We start from the raw sequence: 17,437 nt of genomic DNA on the forward strand, positions 1-17,437 counted from the left end.
AAAGTTGCACAGAACATAAAGGCCATTTTGGTCACTGAAGACCTTGAGTAATGACTTTATCCATTTTTAAATCCAATACTGAATGACCTGGGTCATACTTTTTAATTAATAAAGAGCAATAAACAAACCAATGGCAGATTTTAATCTTTGGACAGAGCTTCTAATATCATAGTCTATCTAAGCCTGATAAGTGTCCTTGAGATAAAGAGACTTAAAAAATTGGCAAAACGTGCTATAAGCACTAGCACACATGCTAAAAATAGTTTTTCCTTAACTAAGGGACTTTGTAAAATGTAAGCCCTACAGATGGGACATGCAAGAAATGAAAGGCCGGAGGTGGGGGTAAGTGGGTGTGGGGATGGGGAGGAGGAACTTTCTACATACTACTGCAAAAGCATGTTAACCTAGTTAAAAACATTCTGTAAATAATGAAAATATTACTAGTTCTTATTTTTGTCTTGTGAATTCTTAAATTCCTATTTTGAAATTTTATATAAAAACAGCATATACAATTTTATAGTATATCTATGAAAAATCCTATGTCATGTGATTAGAATTCTGGGATTCTAATGTTTTCAGAAAAAAGTCATTGGTTCACATGTTATTTTTCAAGGTGGCAAAATCATTGGGGATTTTATTTTCTTCTACTTTTCAGTAACTTTATAATTATCTATAGTTCATTGTATTATTTTTTTAAAAAACACAGAAAAATAATCTTTGTACTTCATTTAAAATTTAAAATATTGGAAATTTGTGGCAATATTGCAGAAATGAAGATATTTCTATTTTTAGAGCTGATTTGAATGGTCTGAGACCAATGCTGCCTTTGTGCTATTAATGCAGTGCTTCACTAATTACAATTCTTCATTTATGATCACAAGAAATTCTATGTAATGAAACTCTTGGTCAAATATCATCTTCATAAAAGAATTGTTAAGATTCTTTTCAACTATAGTTTACTTTGGTCCTTTGGAGACTTGTTGATATTTTCATCTATAATTTATGGAAATCACACTTCATACTTAAAAGATATCTCTTTAATATAGAAACCTGAAAAAGGTTTATACATATTATGTATTAATCCCTGTGACACTTCAGTGAACTAGGAAGACACAGCTTTTGTCTCCGTTTTAGCTGAACCAACTGGGAGTGACAAGCTTTGCCTAGGTCAGTGGAATGTTGAAGGGTGGCTTTCTATGTTCTAGTCATTAGCCGTGTCCACAATGCACCTAAAGAAATAAATCTGGACAGTTTTTTTCTTTTTTTTTCAGTTTTTTATACAATATTTTTATTAATGCATTAATTGTTATGCATTATAGTGGGTTTATTTTGACATAACCACACGCATGGAATATAATTTGCTCCATTTCAGCCCCCAGTACTTCCTCTTTCCTCCCCTCCTACCTTCCCCTGTTTCTCTACTCTGCTATTCTTCTCTTGATTTTTTTAAAATTAAATTGGTGCTTTGTGTGCTTATATAAAGGTGGAATTCACCGTGGTATATTCATACTTGGACATTGCATATTTGGTCATTTTTTAAAAAAAATCTGTTTTTCAAACTCCTTGGGGAAGACTTGCTCAGCAGACTTCTGCAGCATTTCTCCTGAGTTTTCACACCATATGGCTGACCTTACAGGGATGGCTTTAACATTCCCTCCAGTTTTACTGAGCATTAGAGGACTTCTTCCTGCCTCTAGGTCCCTGCCCTCTCTTTTCATAGAATATTTACTTAAGGAAACACATTATGGTAAATTCTTTTTTTTTGTCCCCCCTTTGATACTTAAACCTTCTGCAACCTAGGAATGTTTTTCTCAAGGACTTGGAAAATATTCCTTTGAAATACAATCATAGAGAAAGATAATGCCATCATCTACCACTCTGTGTGTATGTGGGGTGAAGGCAGGGTAGGACTCTAACATCAGTAAGTGCCAATCACTGACCAGTTCACCACTAACATTTTTCTACGAACTCACCCAAGAGCTTAAAAATTCTCCCTCTTCTTGTTTCAGAGAAGTCAAGTTCCATTTTCCTTCTTGATCACAATAATCTTGTATATCTCTTATTGTATACCATGAGAAACTTAATTAGATTTATACATAAACTCTTTAATTTAGATACATTTAAATGTGATATATTTAATTTATATATAAGCTCTATTATATAGGAGTTATAGGTTGATTTATATAATCTATAATCTTATACTATGTAGTATGTTCTATATACTATATATTCTTACATATGTTTACTATATATTATTTAATATATAATAAAATTTGCATATATGTCTCAAAGGGGGGACAAAAATATATTTTTAAAGGTTGTATGCATATTATACTCAACAATATAATACAAATATCTTTTTATTTGATTATATAATATTTATTAAACAGCCTATCATGTGTATTTTTATCTTGCTAAGCTACCTGAGTGTAGTTTATAGACACAACATTTCAGCCTAAGTACTTCACATATATCTTCTAGGATGATGCTCTCCTAAATAACCACAAACAATTTCACACTACGAATTTAACATTGCTGTCATATTATTGTTTTATACACCTAAAATACATTTCTAAACATTCATTAAAATTTTCACTGTTTTTAATAATTTTGAAGGCTAGTTGCCTAGATTTTTGAAAGCTAATTATCTGTCTTACTATTTTCTGCATCAACTCCACGCACATCTTTTTATCTAGAGTCCTGTATAGATAACTGTGGAATATCACAGTAGGGGACAATGATGTCCATTTTTTTCATTATTGGGAATACTCCCGTAGATTACTTGGTAAGCTGCTGGCTAACAGCTCTTTTTATTTTAGAGTTATCATTACTTCTTTGTAATTCATAGGTAATAGTGTGCAGAACCTGTTCCCCAGTCACCTTCGACCTAAATGTTTTAGCATCCACTGATGATTCTTACCTGACTAGATTATTAAAATGGTGGCTGCACAATGGGGTCCATTCTCTTTCTGGCATCATTAATTGAGGCTTTGGCTTGTGGGTACCTATGTCTGGTTCTTACTCTTTCATTCATTAGCCTAAAATGATAGATAAGATTCCACTACAGTATTAGATGCAGATTTTTACTATTAATTTTTTTAGAACAGAGACTTTGGCCTATTTTCATTATCTACACTGCAGATCCTAACATAGTTTCTTCAAAATGATATGTGCCCAATAAACTGAGTTGTACTAAATGTGAAAGATGTGTATGTGTGTGTATCTTTGTTTATACGGGTATGTATCTTTACTTTATAAAATTGCCCTGGCAATAGACTATAGAATATTCTATATTCTTAGAATATTAATCTCTGGATTAAAAGAATGTCTATTATTTTAAGCAACTTGATTTTGCCTAAAATATTTAACAGTTAGGAAGTAGGATTGTATAATTCAAATACAGCCTTTAGATTGAGACAACTGTGTGATTTTGTGGAAATTCCTTAAATTGTATGTATCTAATAGCCTGAATATTTTAAGATAGCACTAATAAGAACTGTATCTCAGGAAAGTGTTGGTGTAAAATGACATAATCTAGAAATAATTTGGCATAAAGCCTGACACAGGACCATGCCTAAAATAGGGTACTTCATAAATGCTAGCTAACATTATTATTTCTACTAGTAAATTATAATAAAAATGCTACCATTCTGTCAAATATATTTCTTATGTATGCTTTTAAGTGTTTAAAAATGCCATATCCAATTAACAAGTAAAATATATAACAAATGTTAAAATTTTGACATTATCTGTTGGCTTTTCCATACTGCAGACATTTGTCAGCCCCCATTTGCGAATATTCCTAATGAGATTTGTTTATAGCAGATATTTACAGATTTTTAAAAAACCACATTGTAAGTTCTTAAAAATAAAATGGATCCTCTTTCAATTCATGACATGTAATATTTACAAAAGCTTTTCTAGAGAAACAAATGCAGGTTGTTTGGGGCTTATTTTCACAAACATGTTGTTTTGTTCTGTGAATTCCCATCTCATGATGGCCTTTTGAGCATCTTGACAGATTGCTCCAATAAGATCTGCTCCTTTGACTCTTATATATCTCCCTCTTTCTCACTAAGACATCCTGACTCACTTTGTCTCCTCCTTCTAAGAACCCAGTGCTAATAATTTTCGTTAGTTCTTTTCTCTTCTCCAGCAGTTTTTCCTAGCCAGGTTGTGTGTACTGCCTTCTGAAGAGTTAACACAGTCCATCTGGTGTCTCATAACAGCATGCCTTTTAGTCCATTTTCATTTTGTCATAAATTATCTTTTCCTGCTGCACAGGGTCCTTGCTGTGTTCTGCCAAATTGAACTGAGCTTTCTGAAGCCCATTCTGAGTCGTCTGTTCTTACTGGTTCTCTCTTCACTTTGAACAGGATTAGTACACCTTACAGCAAAATCAGCTTGGAAGCCATGGGAGTTTTAATGACTCCCAAAGTACTAGAGTTCACTATGAAAGACTTGAGTGGCAGTATTTATACATATCGTATCTAAATGAAGCTGCTACCTCAAGCTAGGAAACCTTCAAGAGTCACCCTGTCTTATTCCCCTCAGTCTCCTGCAAGGTGCTTCTGTTGTAAAATATCCTTTGGCCCATGAGCACTGGGTGATAGGCCTATAATCAAGAAATATAAGAAGGAGGAAGAGGTTCTGAGACATGTCATATAATTTGCCTCATTATTTCCCCTCTCTGTGTTGATTTTATTTGGGGGAAAACCATGAGTCTATGTATATAATGTAAGAAGTAAATGAAGAAAAAAAAAACATCTGGGGAAGGAATATACTGGTCCATGTATGTGGTACGTGTGTGGACATAGTTCAACAGTAACTGGAAAAATCTCCCAACCCCAAGAAATTTTGTTAAACATTTCATTTACCATAATTTGTTGGTAGTATATAAATAATATCATATCCTTATTTTCTTTTTATTATCTTTCTTATGCATGCACACATACATACATACACACACATAATTATATGTATTGTATAACCCCACATAATCAAGTAAACAACTTTTTAAGATCTCATTTTTTGAAAGTAAAGTCTGACTTGGAGTCATCTTATTCTGTCAGCCCTGGAGATGCAAGGAAGACTGCCTGTAGATGAGTCAATAACTGGACAATATTGGATTATACTTGAGATTGGTTTCACTATAATGTTTTCATAGTCTTGAGGAAATAAATTATACAAGGAGAAACAGTATGTAATTTGCATATGTGAAAACTTGGGGCATTTATGATGTGTATGCACACACACACACACACACACACACACACACACACACATACAAACAACAAAACCTTAAAGGTAAGCAAAGTTTCTGCTGCCTTAAAGAATGACTGATGGAAACCTATAGTACTCATGTCTGCACTCCATCTTTAGCTATTTGATTTGATCACTGTGCTCTGTCCCAATTTGGTGTCCATTTCTCTTCTTGAATTTGGCTTTCATGCATGATTTGCTTGTCTCTATAGCTTCAAGATTTCCTTCTCTTGCTCTCCATTCTGTGGGTCCCAAACTTGATCCACTTAAGTCCATGGCAATAGTTGGGACTGAAATCCATTCACTTCTTTACCTTTTACCCTATCACATTAAAGTGGGCATTACTTGTGCAGCACTCTGGAGACTTAGATGCTGAGAGAGAGCGAGAGAACACACACATGCTTGCAGTGCTGAAATACATTGTCGTCTAAATATATTTGGAAAGCTCCATGTGAGTAGTTTCCTGCTTACCTCGATGGTGTTTTAATGCATTGCCTCTATTTCCTTAGATCACAGAAATGAAAATTCACAGCTTTGTTAAAGTCTGAAAACTAGTTTTTCATGTACTGCTTCCAGGTACATTAGGATTCAGCTGTAAGGAAATGATTGGAGTTAATGAGGAGTTCATAGTGTGAGCCAATCTGTATGTCAGCCAAGCACCAACAAATACCTAGCCCAGGTTATCTGTAAATCCCAAATCTAAAAATCTCTGAAAGGGAGAATTTGTTTTTTTTTTTTTTCAAGTTTGTGGTATATTCTTTTGTAACAAATCCTGACCTGATTTTACAAGAGGCAATTTCAAGTCTTTAAGCATGTGTGTGTGTGTGTGTGTGTGTGTGTGTGTATAAAATTTACTGGAGAAAATGTTATCAGTTAATGTGAAATAATTTTTGTGCCTTATGTGCATGAAGATCCACATATATGGGGTGCTTAGAGGGACTTTAAAAATGATGCTTTCATTCCTTCTGGGCTGGACCTGAGTACTTCTTTTGTGGTGTCTCAGAACTATGTAATATTATTGCATTCGAAATATGTCTTTTTCTTACTTCCTTTCATTATTTAATATATAAGTAAGCAACTGTTAAGGTGAGAGAAAATGTTTTTGTCCAGGAAATTTAAACATGTAAGCTGCTGACTGTCGTTTTTTGGAGCAGAAAAGTATCTTTTTAGTAAGAATATGCAATGCTACAGAGGAAATTGTAATGGATAGAAAGAGGCAGTAGTGCATGAAATGACCAAATATAGGCAGTAATAAGGCAGATCTTACAGTCTTAATGGTTTTTCAAATGAATGACAAGTGGTGACAAGGTTGGTGGTATGATCCAAGTTGAACTGGCCATCACTAATTACCAGGTATTTTTTGTTTGTGCTTGGCTTTCATACAGATTGACTTGTAGTGTGCCCAGAATCAGTCAACTGCACACTCAAACTCAACATTTTCCAGCACTGACAACTCTTCATTAACTCTGACCATCATTTCACTGCAGCTGAGTCCTCATCTTTCTGGAGGAGACACACAGGGAGCCAGACTTGTTTCAGGTTCTGCCAAGGGATATTTATGTCTTGAGGTGCTGCTACTGCAATTAGTCAATCCCATGAGCAGTATTTCTTATTTCTAAGGATTTAGGACTGAGTGTTTGATGGTGGGTAGATTGTTTGACACCTGGTACTATTAAAAGCAGTGTTAGTTTCAAGGAAAAAATAATAGACTGTCAGTGCTTTTTATTTTCTTTCCTATACCTGGTGCTTTTTATTTTTCTGCTTCTTCAATCTGTCTCTAATGGACCCTGGTGAACTTAGAAACCAGAAGTTAAAAATAGAAGCTTTCATGGACAAAGAAGAAAAAAAAGGCTCTGGATTGGTAAATATTATCTGTCCTTAAGAAGTGAGAATAAAGTGCTTGATATATAACGAGTAAATAGAATCTGTGCATTCGTAGTGTATTCGAGATAATCATCTGCTAGATGGGGAAAAAATTGCCTTCTGAATGAAATACCAGGAACAGTTTATTATTCCCCTTTTCTTCCCATTACACACTTTGTAAGAACAAAGATTATAACTTCTGGCATTAATTTTAATAGTACTTTTTGAGGTAAAATCCATATACAATGAAATGCGTGAATCTAAAGCAAACCCTCCAATGGGTTTGAATAAATACCTGAACCCATCTCACCCATACCCTTATCAAGATGTAGAATATGTACATTTATCCAGACAGTGGCCCTGTCTCCAAAATATTTCCCACTTCCAAGAGGCAAATACTTTTCAGATTTCTGTTATTATAGATAATTTTTTCAGTTTTGAACTTGATGTAAGTAGAATCATGATACAGTGTTTTATGTCTGGATTTCTTTCCTTAACTAATTTTTTTGAGATTCACTCATGTTGTTTTGTATATCTGTATTTTGTTCACATTTCTTACTGAGTCATATTTTATTGTGTGAATACAACAGGTTTTTAAATCTGTTTTTCTGTTTATGAACATGTGAGCTTTCCATAAGTTTTGCTATAATGAATGAAACTGCTTGAACATCCCAGGAACCATGTAGAATCCTCTGTAATAGTATGTCCTGAAGGCTAGCTGAATAACTTTTCTTTGTTTAATGGATATAACTTACTGATTGTTGTTAGGTGTCAAATACCCAACCGACAGGTAAATACCTGTTAGCATGAATCCCATAGTGTAGATACAGTATATTTCTCAACAAATAAAAACATGACTTGAGTCTACTTTTTCATTTTGAAGAAACATCAATTGCTTTTATCCCCTCACATATAAACCAAATAGCCTTCAACTGATTTACTTTTAAAAAAATAGGCCTTAATAGTAGACATATGAAGATGTATCTGGTATTTCTTATGTCCTTATTTGTGGGAAACTATTTTTATGTAACCTACTTCTACTATAATTCTTACTTGGCAACAGGTAGTTAAATTTTATAAGTTGTTCTTATGGGAAGGACAGTCCACTTTAAAATAGAAATCTGAAAATATACCTAATCCTGGATGCTTACTGAAAAAATTAAAGAAAACTATATGCTTACATTATTTGCATAGCATCTTTTAAAATTCCAATTGATATTTCCTTGATAGGTTACTTTAAAAATGTTCAAACATTTTATAAATGCATATTATATGAGTAGTTCTAGAGAATCATACATATCTTAAAGTTAGGGCATAGGCAAAACAGGAAGAAATAGTGATCCAGAAAGAAACAGATGTATACTTTATTCTTAAATTATTTTAAATGGTTATATTACATTATGCTGATTATTTATCTCTCAAATATGACTTCTTCATTACACAATTGAGTAGGCTGATCACAATAATGATATGTGAAAAAATTTTGAGTAGCAGTGATTTCTTGGTGTTTTTTACAAGCCTTCCTTATGTATAGCAGCAACTCGTGTGTGTGTGTGTGTGTGTGTGTGTGTGTGTGTGTGTGTGTGTGTGTGTGTGGTGGTACCAGGGATTGAAATCAGGGGCTTTTGTTCCCTAAGCCACATCCCCAGCCCTATTTTATGTTCTTATTTAGATACAGGGTCTCATTGATTTGCTTAGCACCTCACTTGTGCTGAGGCTGGCTTTAAACTTGTGATCCTCCTGCCTCAGCCTCCCGAACCACTGGGATTACAGGCGTGTACCACCATGCCCAACCAGCAGCAACTCTTAAAACTTCACTTTTCATGAGATGTAAAACTTCAAATTAGGAGAAGGCAACAAAAATTGGCAACAGACAGGTAAAATAAGTAACATATAGTTTTAAAAGTCTGATACATAATACTTGAGCCGGTTTAGGAAAGGAGAGACAGGTTATGGAAACAGTATTCCCGCTGTTATTCCTCTGCCAAGGCAGCTCATATTACTTCTGTAACACAAAGTTGTTGTAGAGACTCATTGGCCTCTAGTGTGTGATAAGGGATGAGGGGGACAACGAAAATCTTGAGTGAGAAGCATCTTCTGGAAGAGTGCTATAGTGTTTGCTGGTGGTTTCTGTGTACAACAAAAGTCATTTTGTATAGCTCCTATATTTTTCTGGAAGAAAAGAATAGAAGAAAAATCAGAAAACATCAAAAGAAAAGACATAAGAAGTTTTACCATTTTTTTTTCTCTACTAAATTGCAGATACTTAGTAGGATTCAGTAGTCACAGGAACTGGAGGCCCATGACAGGCCCTAACTGATAGACTGTGACTCATGGGGCTGGAAACTGGACATACTAACCCAAGGCCAGGAAGTACATGGATCGAATGTCCTGGAGAATATGGGATCTCTGGGTACCTCAAAGGGTCTGTGCAAAGTAGTTCTCCCTGCTCCAAATGTAGATAGTGAGGCAAGGGATATACTGATTCCAGCTATCACATGTAGAATTTCTAAATTAGTCTACTAGATATAGTTCAAAATTTTATTAGTGTTTGGAAGAAGTAAGATGAAGGTGGAAAAGTTTGAGATTCTTAACTTGATGAATAGGCTGAGAGATATCAGCATGACTGGTGTCAGCATGATGGACTCACCCTGAGGGGTATTTCGGTTCTTTATAACAAGTTACTATTTGAGTAACAAAGTAGAACCTTGAAGTTGGTTTTAAATATACTTTGTAATGGATTTAACATATTAGCTTCTCCTGTATACACTAAAGATAGTGATACAGGATTTGGCTAACCATGTTCCAAAGTGTGTGTTCTCTCCAAATATTAGCCCTGGGAAAATCTTTACTGAGAAAAAGAAAAAAAAATAGCCCTTTTATCAGATATTTATTGAACCCCTACTTGGACACTGAGGAATGAAGAGTAAGAAGATGAAAATCCATGGTTTTGGACCACATGGTATGTATAGTCTAGTAAAAATTATACCTATATGTGGTTAATAATTAAGAAGTTATAAATTTATATCTTTGTGGAATATTTCCATAAATTAGAGTTATAAAGACATTAGAGCATAATAATATTTAATATTTGTGGAAAATGTCCATACATCAGCTACCATCCAGGTACTTTTATAGGTATGTTATTCAATATAACTGAGTATTATTATTCAACATATAATGACAAACTCTCAGAGGCACATAAAGGTGGACATTGCTTACCTCATCCATCCAAGGGCCAGCTGCAGTTTACTTATTAGGCTGGATCAACCTAGGTAGCTCTGCAGCATGTCTCTCTCATCATCCTTTTGGGACCAAGGGGCTCCTCTGCTCTGGGCAGGTTTTTCCAAGGATGATGGCAGAGAATAAGCACTTTGGCATGCCATCTTTTACTTATTTCTATTGGCCAAAGCAGGTCAGATGGCCCAGTCCAAATCAAGGGAAAATAATTTACTCTTTCAGAGGAAGGAACTGGAAAGTTACCTGTTGAAAAACTTGAATATAGGGAAACCTGAAGAATTAGAATCTAGTTTTAAGATGTTAGCACTTACCCTTTTGTATCAGTTTCCTTATATGTAAGTTAGAAGTAATTGAGTGACCTGATGAATAAATGAGTTTGTAAGATGTTTAGAACAATTTCTCTGACACATGATAAATGTTCACTGCGTTTTAGATATATTACCAAGGTGATAGCTAACAGTTCTAAAAAAATCAAACTTTGATCATGAAACCGTGTAACTCAGTGTCAACAAAATAATGAACAGAAAAACATGAAGTTATCTCTCTGTTGTTTTTCATGTTACAGTCTCAGGCACTGTTCTCTGCCTGCCATTCACAAGTGGTTTTTTAAAAATTAAATACTATTTTGAAGACATTCTTATTGGTATTGTTACATTTCACAATAAAATGAAACATATAACCCTGCTAGTAAAGTGTACACATTAATAATAATGTGCTTCCATAAGTTAATTTCAATTTACCATTTGAAATAGTTTTTAGGTCATGTCCCTTAGTTTCTATGAAAAGCTCTATTATAAAAAGTATGTGTTTAATCCAAATATTATATTTTTATTTTTATTTCTCTATGATACAGCCATATATAATTCAAATTTTCAAAGTTGTAGAAAGGTATAAAGATTTAAATCGAAGTATTCCTGCATTTTCATGAAGAGATTTTGAGAAGAAATTATTTTATCTTATAACAAAATTCTGAAGAAATTATTCAATCACAAAATATTTATACATCACCTACTCACAGATAAACCTTGAAGAAGGCACATAAAACACAGATGAATAAGGCAATGTTTTTGTCTTCAAGGAATTCACAGTCCAGTGAGAGAAAATTAAATAAATGATTACAGTACAGTGTGATAGGATCCAATAATTATCTAGCAGTACCTTGGGCATCTTACCCAAATAAATAATAGAAATTTAAGAACAGCAGAAGTAAACAGAATAGGAATATGCAGAGTGGAGACGACAGGGACTATCAGTGTTTTAGTCAACTCTTTCGCTGCTGTGACTAAAGGATCTGGCTAGAACAATTGTATATGTGGAAAAGTTTATTTGCCGGCTCAGTTTCAGACAGAGGGCTTAGTCCATAGAAGGCTGGCTGTGTTCCTCAGGGCTAGAGGTCAGGCTGAACTTCAGGGTGGGAGAATGTGGCAGAGGGGGAAGCAGCTCACATCATGATCAGGAAGCAGAGAGAGAGACTCCACACACGAATAATATATATTCAAAACCACACCCCAATTCCTGTCTCCTCCAGCCACACCCTACCACTTTAGTTACCACTCAGTTAATTCCTATCAGGGCATTAAATTACTGATTGGGTTAGGACTCTTACAACCCAATTATTTCTCCTGTGAACCTTGTTGCACTGTCTCACACGTGAGCTTTTGGGGGACACGACATCTAATCCATAACAGGCACAAGGAAAGAACAGTTTACAACAGTTTGGAATGAATAGTGACTTATAGAAGTGGGACTAGTATGAGATTATTGGAGATGACCATGTATGTATCAGATTTAAGGATCCTGGATGTCACTCTCAGGATCATGGACTTGGAAGCAATGGGCAGCCTTGCAGGGTTTTAAAACAATGTCTTTCACATATGCCCATGATTCCTTCTATAGGTTTGTGGCAGATGAGCTGGCAGAGAGGGCAAGGAGGAAGGCAAGACTCATGAGGAGCCTGTTGCCTCCAGGTAAGAATTAGCAGAACCGGACGTAAGGCATAGGCAAAAAGTAAAAGGAAATGTATTCAGAGATCCTAAGTATCTGGGCAGAGAATTTTCAATCACTACGTTTAGGAAACTTTCTCACAGGATTTGTTTTTAAACATGAAGGAAATGAGGCTTGAGCTTTCCCTACCTCCCAATCTGGTAGTGTGAATGCATTTATATTTATCAATCTGGGCTGTACATATCTCTGATTGCTTTCCCTAGCTCCACAGTGAACATTTAGGCATTTAAGCAATAAGAAGGTACTACCCTAAACAAAGGTGGATATGTAAACTATTTAAACTGATTGGATAAAGATTCAGATTTATCAGGTGTCAAAACTTGAGCAAGCAATCAAATCTAGTCCATTAAAATCTTAGAATTTTGTAGTTTTAAGGTAAATCATTGTACAGATGAGAATACTGAGGTCAAGACACACTAAAGATTTTGTCAGTGATAAAGTGCTATTAGATTCTAAGTAATCTAACATAGTTTGTAACACTTTCTACCACACTGCTACTATTATTGTATTTTATTTGAAAATCATCCTTGTTTAGATTAAATTGTTTTTTTCTTGTAATCCTTCAGTGGGTATTTAATGATCTGTTTTTATTTTGCTTCAACATTTTATCTTTACTCATTTTTTTTCACTATGTGTTTTTAGTTCTACTTGATGATTTCCCTTTAATGGAATAAAATTTAATTTTACTTTACACTGCAAAAGAAATGAATAAAATAAAACTTTTTAAAAGAATAACTTAAGCCTCAAATACATCCCCTGGCAATTTGATATTAGAGTATTTTTAAATAAATTATAGTTAATTAAGCATGCAAATACACTAACTACTTTAAGTACCCAATTAGCTACCCAAACTGAAATAATTGTCCTGAATAGCACATTTTTAAAGGTATTTTTTCAAGTTGCTACATAAATCTTTGTCTCTGGTGTGAAAAAATGTAATTACTCTTGGAAGAAAGAATATGGCAGCAGTTGATTGTTCAGGAATACAAATGTTGTAGCATGAATTACTAGCCTCTCTAGACCCCAGTATACTCACCTGTTAAAAAAAAAGAGCCTGACCTAGAAAATTACAAAGGTTCTCTGCTTCACCACACTCCTGCAAATGTTCATCTATGAACTGTGATCTACTGCTCACTTTGTCTACAGGCTTCTACACATTCTCCTCCTTTGGAGTTCTTTTAAACCAACATTTGCACCCATGTCCCCATTCCAGTCCTTTTGCATCCTGCTGTTTTCTGTGTTCCAGGGCCTGGTGAAATCACTTGGAGATTCTACCTCATTGTCTAAAAACAAACACCCTCCGCCTCCCTGCCAATAACCCTTCTAGTATAAACTCTAGATCATCTCTTTGACCCATCATGACTGAATACTTCTGCTTGATTTCTATTCCCATTTTACTGTTACAAAGTCACAAAAAGGAAGAATAAAGAACACTCTGTTCCTTACTCTTGGGATTTATGTTCTATTTCTATTCTTGTGGTTTTTTAAATGTTACAAATGTGTATATGCCTTGATAGAGATAAAATTTGATAGATAAAATTTATCATTATCTCTAGTCTTTTCCTTAACTATGTCAATATATTACAGTGCTTTGAGTGTTATCAGTGCCATTTATCTACGTTGTTGTCATATAGCATTTCAGTTCCATTTGTTTTTAAGAGTCAAATTTTCAGCTATCACTTACATAAAATACATGTGTGTTAAGTGTACGATTAAGTGGATTTTAACAAATGTATACACCCATCCACTTGGCTTTTAGCATCTTCAAAGTTATTATCATTAGGTTGAATCATATGTTATCATCAACAGGATTCAAATCCATTTTTAAACTTGAATTTAGATTTACTTACATGTTTTTAATTTCTTTGTTCTTTATTGCTTCTTTCATTCTACTTCTTCATTTCATATTCAGTTTTCTTCTTCCAGAAATATAATCTTTATGCTATTACATATAGAATTCGGGTTTTGACAATTAATCATCTTTCAGCCCATGAAAGACTTTTCCGCTGTCTTCTTCCATTGTTAAGTGTCAAGTCAGCTGTCAGTCTAGTTGTTATCCTTCTTAAGTAATCTATCTCTTCTCCTTTGCTGCTTTCAGATTTCTTGCAGTTTTACTTTTAATCATGTAATTGTGAATTTGCTTGTATTTATTCTACTTGGGAGGTGCTAAAGTTTCCTGAATTGGGGGACAACTGTTTTCTGTCAACTATGGGAAATTCTTTTTCATTTTTACTTCAAATGCTCTCCCCCATTTTCTCTCTCTTTCCCTTCTGTATTTTCTCTTTTTCTAGTTATTAGACCTTATAATTTTATCATTTGTGCCTTTTAGTCTCTCAAATTTTAATTGCTCTTTCTGCTGCCTTTTGGATAGTAACCTCTGTCACATATAAATATTTTCTGTTATAGACTGATATTAATTTCCTTGGTTGTATTTGACAGGCTGTTTAACCTGCTCATGGAGACTGTAATTGGTAATGTTTTATTTTTCTCCTTATAGAATTTCTGTTTTTTTTATAATGTCATTTTTTCCTTATAAATCCTTTACCTTCTTTAATATCTTTTTTCATTTTAAACATACCTATTTTATCGACTTAGTTCACCAGTAGGGGTGCCATAATAAAGTACCAAAAACTGAGTGGCTTACCCAACAGACGTTTGTCATCTCACAGTTATAAAGGATAGAAGTGTAAGAGGAAGGTGTCCCTAGGGTGATTGATTCCTTGGCTCTGTCTCATGTCTCTCTCCGAACTACTCATGGTTTGCTAGAAGCTTTGGTGTTCCTTGCCTTGCATAAGCATCATCCACTCTCTGCCTTCATGCTCACTTGATGGTCTCCCTGTGTGCATGTTTGTCTTTTGGTCCAAATTTTACCATTCTAAAAGAACACTAGTCATGTTGGATTAGGATCCTGCCATTTTCTGCATGACTTCATCTTATCTAAAAGTTATATCTTCAGTGTCACATTCCGTGATGCTGGAAGTGAGACTTCAAGATATGGACTTTGAAGGGGAACACAATCCAATCCATAATAGTTTCCTTTCAATTATAGTTATGAAATTTGAGATCTTGGTGCTGTCTAGTTTTCATGTCTGCTCAACCCTTTTTTGCACATGATTTATTTCCTTTTGACTTTTGACCTTTATAAATGTGAATTTGAATTTTCAAGAAGGGAAAGTTGGCTTTTCTTTGTGGAGAGAAAGGCAAGCGGGCAAAGGTCTCTCTGCACCAGTTTTGCATGCATTCCAGTCACAGGGAAGATGGCTGCAGCACCTCTTAAGAGCCATTTTTATTGTCATTATTAATTTCTGGTCTTAGGAGTTCTTGAACTACTTGTCTCATGGAAATCAAAGCTAGAGTTTGAAAGTCACTCCAAAGAGGTTTTTTTTTTTTTTCCAACCAGAGCCAGGATAGAGGTCGACTTTTTCTTTGCCTGTAGACTTGAGGATATTGAAGCCTCTCCTTAACTAGGATAGCAGACCTTAGAGGCACTTGGATTTATTCAAGATTTTGGGGCTTACTTCACCTCCTTAAATGTCCACAGTCTCATGATGTGTTCCATGGTGGAGCAAAAAGTCCAACTTCAGCCATTCCCAAGATCCAGAGCTCCTGCTCTGCTGCTCACTCTCTTTTCTCTCCTGCCATCCGAGGATCTCTCTTTCTTTTTGCTATTCATTAAAAATTTTAAGCATGGTTCATAAATGCTTCTCTCTACCACTATATATTAGTAGAGGGAGAGCTTTCTTCAATGGTTATTCCTCAGTTGCTGGAATTGTAAGTCCCAAATTCCTCTTTTTGAAGAGTTGAAAATAAATAAATGCCCCAAAGTTCAGGTGTCTTAGCTAAGGAGATACCATTATTTGGAACTCTAGCCTTCGACTTACTATTTGATGACAGCTCACCCCTTCTCTCTGAGCTCTGATATTTCTCTGTTTTACTTAACCATATCACCTCAGGCTTTTTACTTCATCAGATTTTAGGTACCTCTAAGGTCTTTGTAATCCCCCAAATGGCATTAATAAATGGTTTGGACATGTAATATTGAGTAATTTTTAAAATTTTAATAGCGCTAAAAATCTCTCCTCTTCTATTCATTAAGTTGACCCAATGCCAAATGACACTATGGTTTGATAACACCCAGCTCTTTAAGAGGTGTTCTAGACCTTTAAAGTTAAAGCATGAGTTTGATTTTTTTAAAGTATGTGTTTGATATTTTTTCAACCTCAAATTAATGTAATGAAGGAATCACTGCTTTAAGTGATTCCTTCATTACATGCTCACTTAATTGTTCTTTGGGAAATCACTTTAGACCCAGGCATAGTGGTGGCTTCTACTATGAGGCTAGTAGGAATAGGAAAACTTAGGAAAAGTTTTCTGAAGATGAATATATTTGAGAATTGGAATTACTGGAGTTTGCATCTTATTCTACATTCTTCATGTAAAATAACGTGGCAGATTAAATCCCATTTCCCATTAGATCAGACTGACCCTAGTAATACATAAAGATTCATAAAGTTCTCTCAATTATTACACACCTAAGACTCTTGGATGAAAGTGCTTAGGTTACTCATAGCCATCAATTCAAATGACAATCCATATATAAAATTAATATTCAAATACTTTGACACATTCTCTCCCATTTTCCCCATTTTATTTCCAGCTTCATCCTCAAGAGATGATATTTTGGTGGTTTTTGGAATGAGCCGGAACATGAATTTTCTTTATGAACACAAAAGACATTAAGGAAAAGGGCATATGGAGAGAGAGAAAATGGGAACCCACTTTAGACAAAATAGCAATATCTATCAAACATGAAATCTTCCCAGATTTCACAGTGGCATTAAGGATTAAGGAGTACCAGGGAAATTCTCTTGGCTTTTTTTTTTTTTTCTCACTGTCAAGAATTGTGCATGTGCACACACACATCTTCCTGCCTCCAGGGCTGCAATTCTTCTGATTACCGAGCACTTTGATTTACATTCCTGTTGGATATGAATACTATGTTCTGACATCCACTATACCAAGGAAAGCCAGCACTGATCTACGCGATCTGCCTGGTAGACTGTGGTCT

Source organism: Ictidomys tridecemlineatus, chromosome 2 (assembly GCF_052094955.1).
Source record: "Ictidomys tridecemlineatus isolate mIctTri1 chromosome 2, mIctTri1.hap1, whole genome shotgun sequence".
Taxonomy (NCBI): Eukaryota; Metazoa; Chordata; class Mammalia; order Rodentia; family Sciuridae; genus Ictidomys; species Ictidomys tridecemlineatus.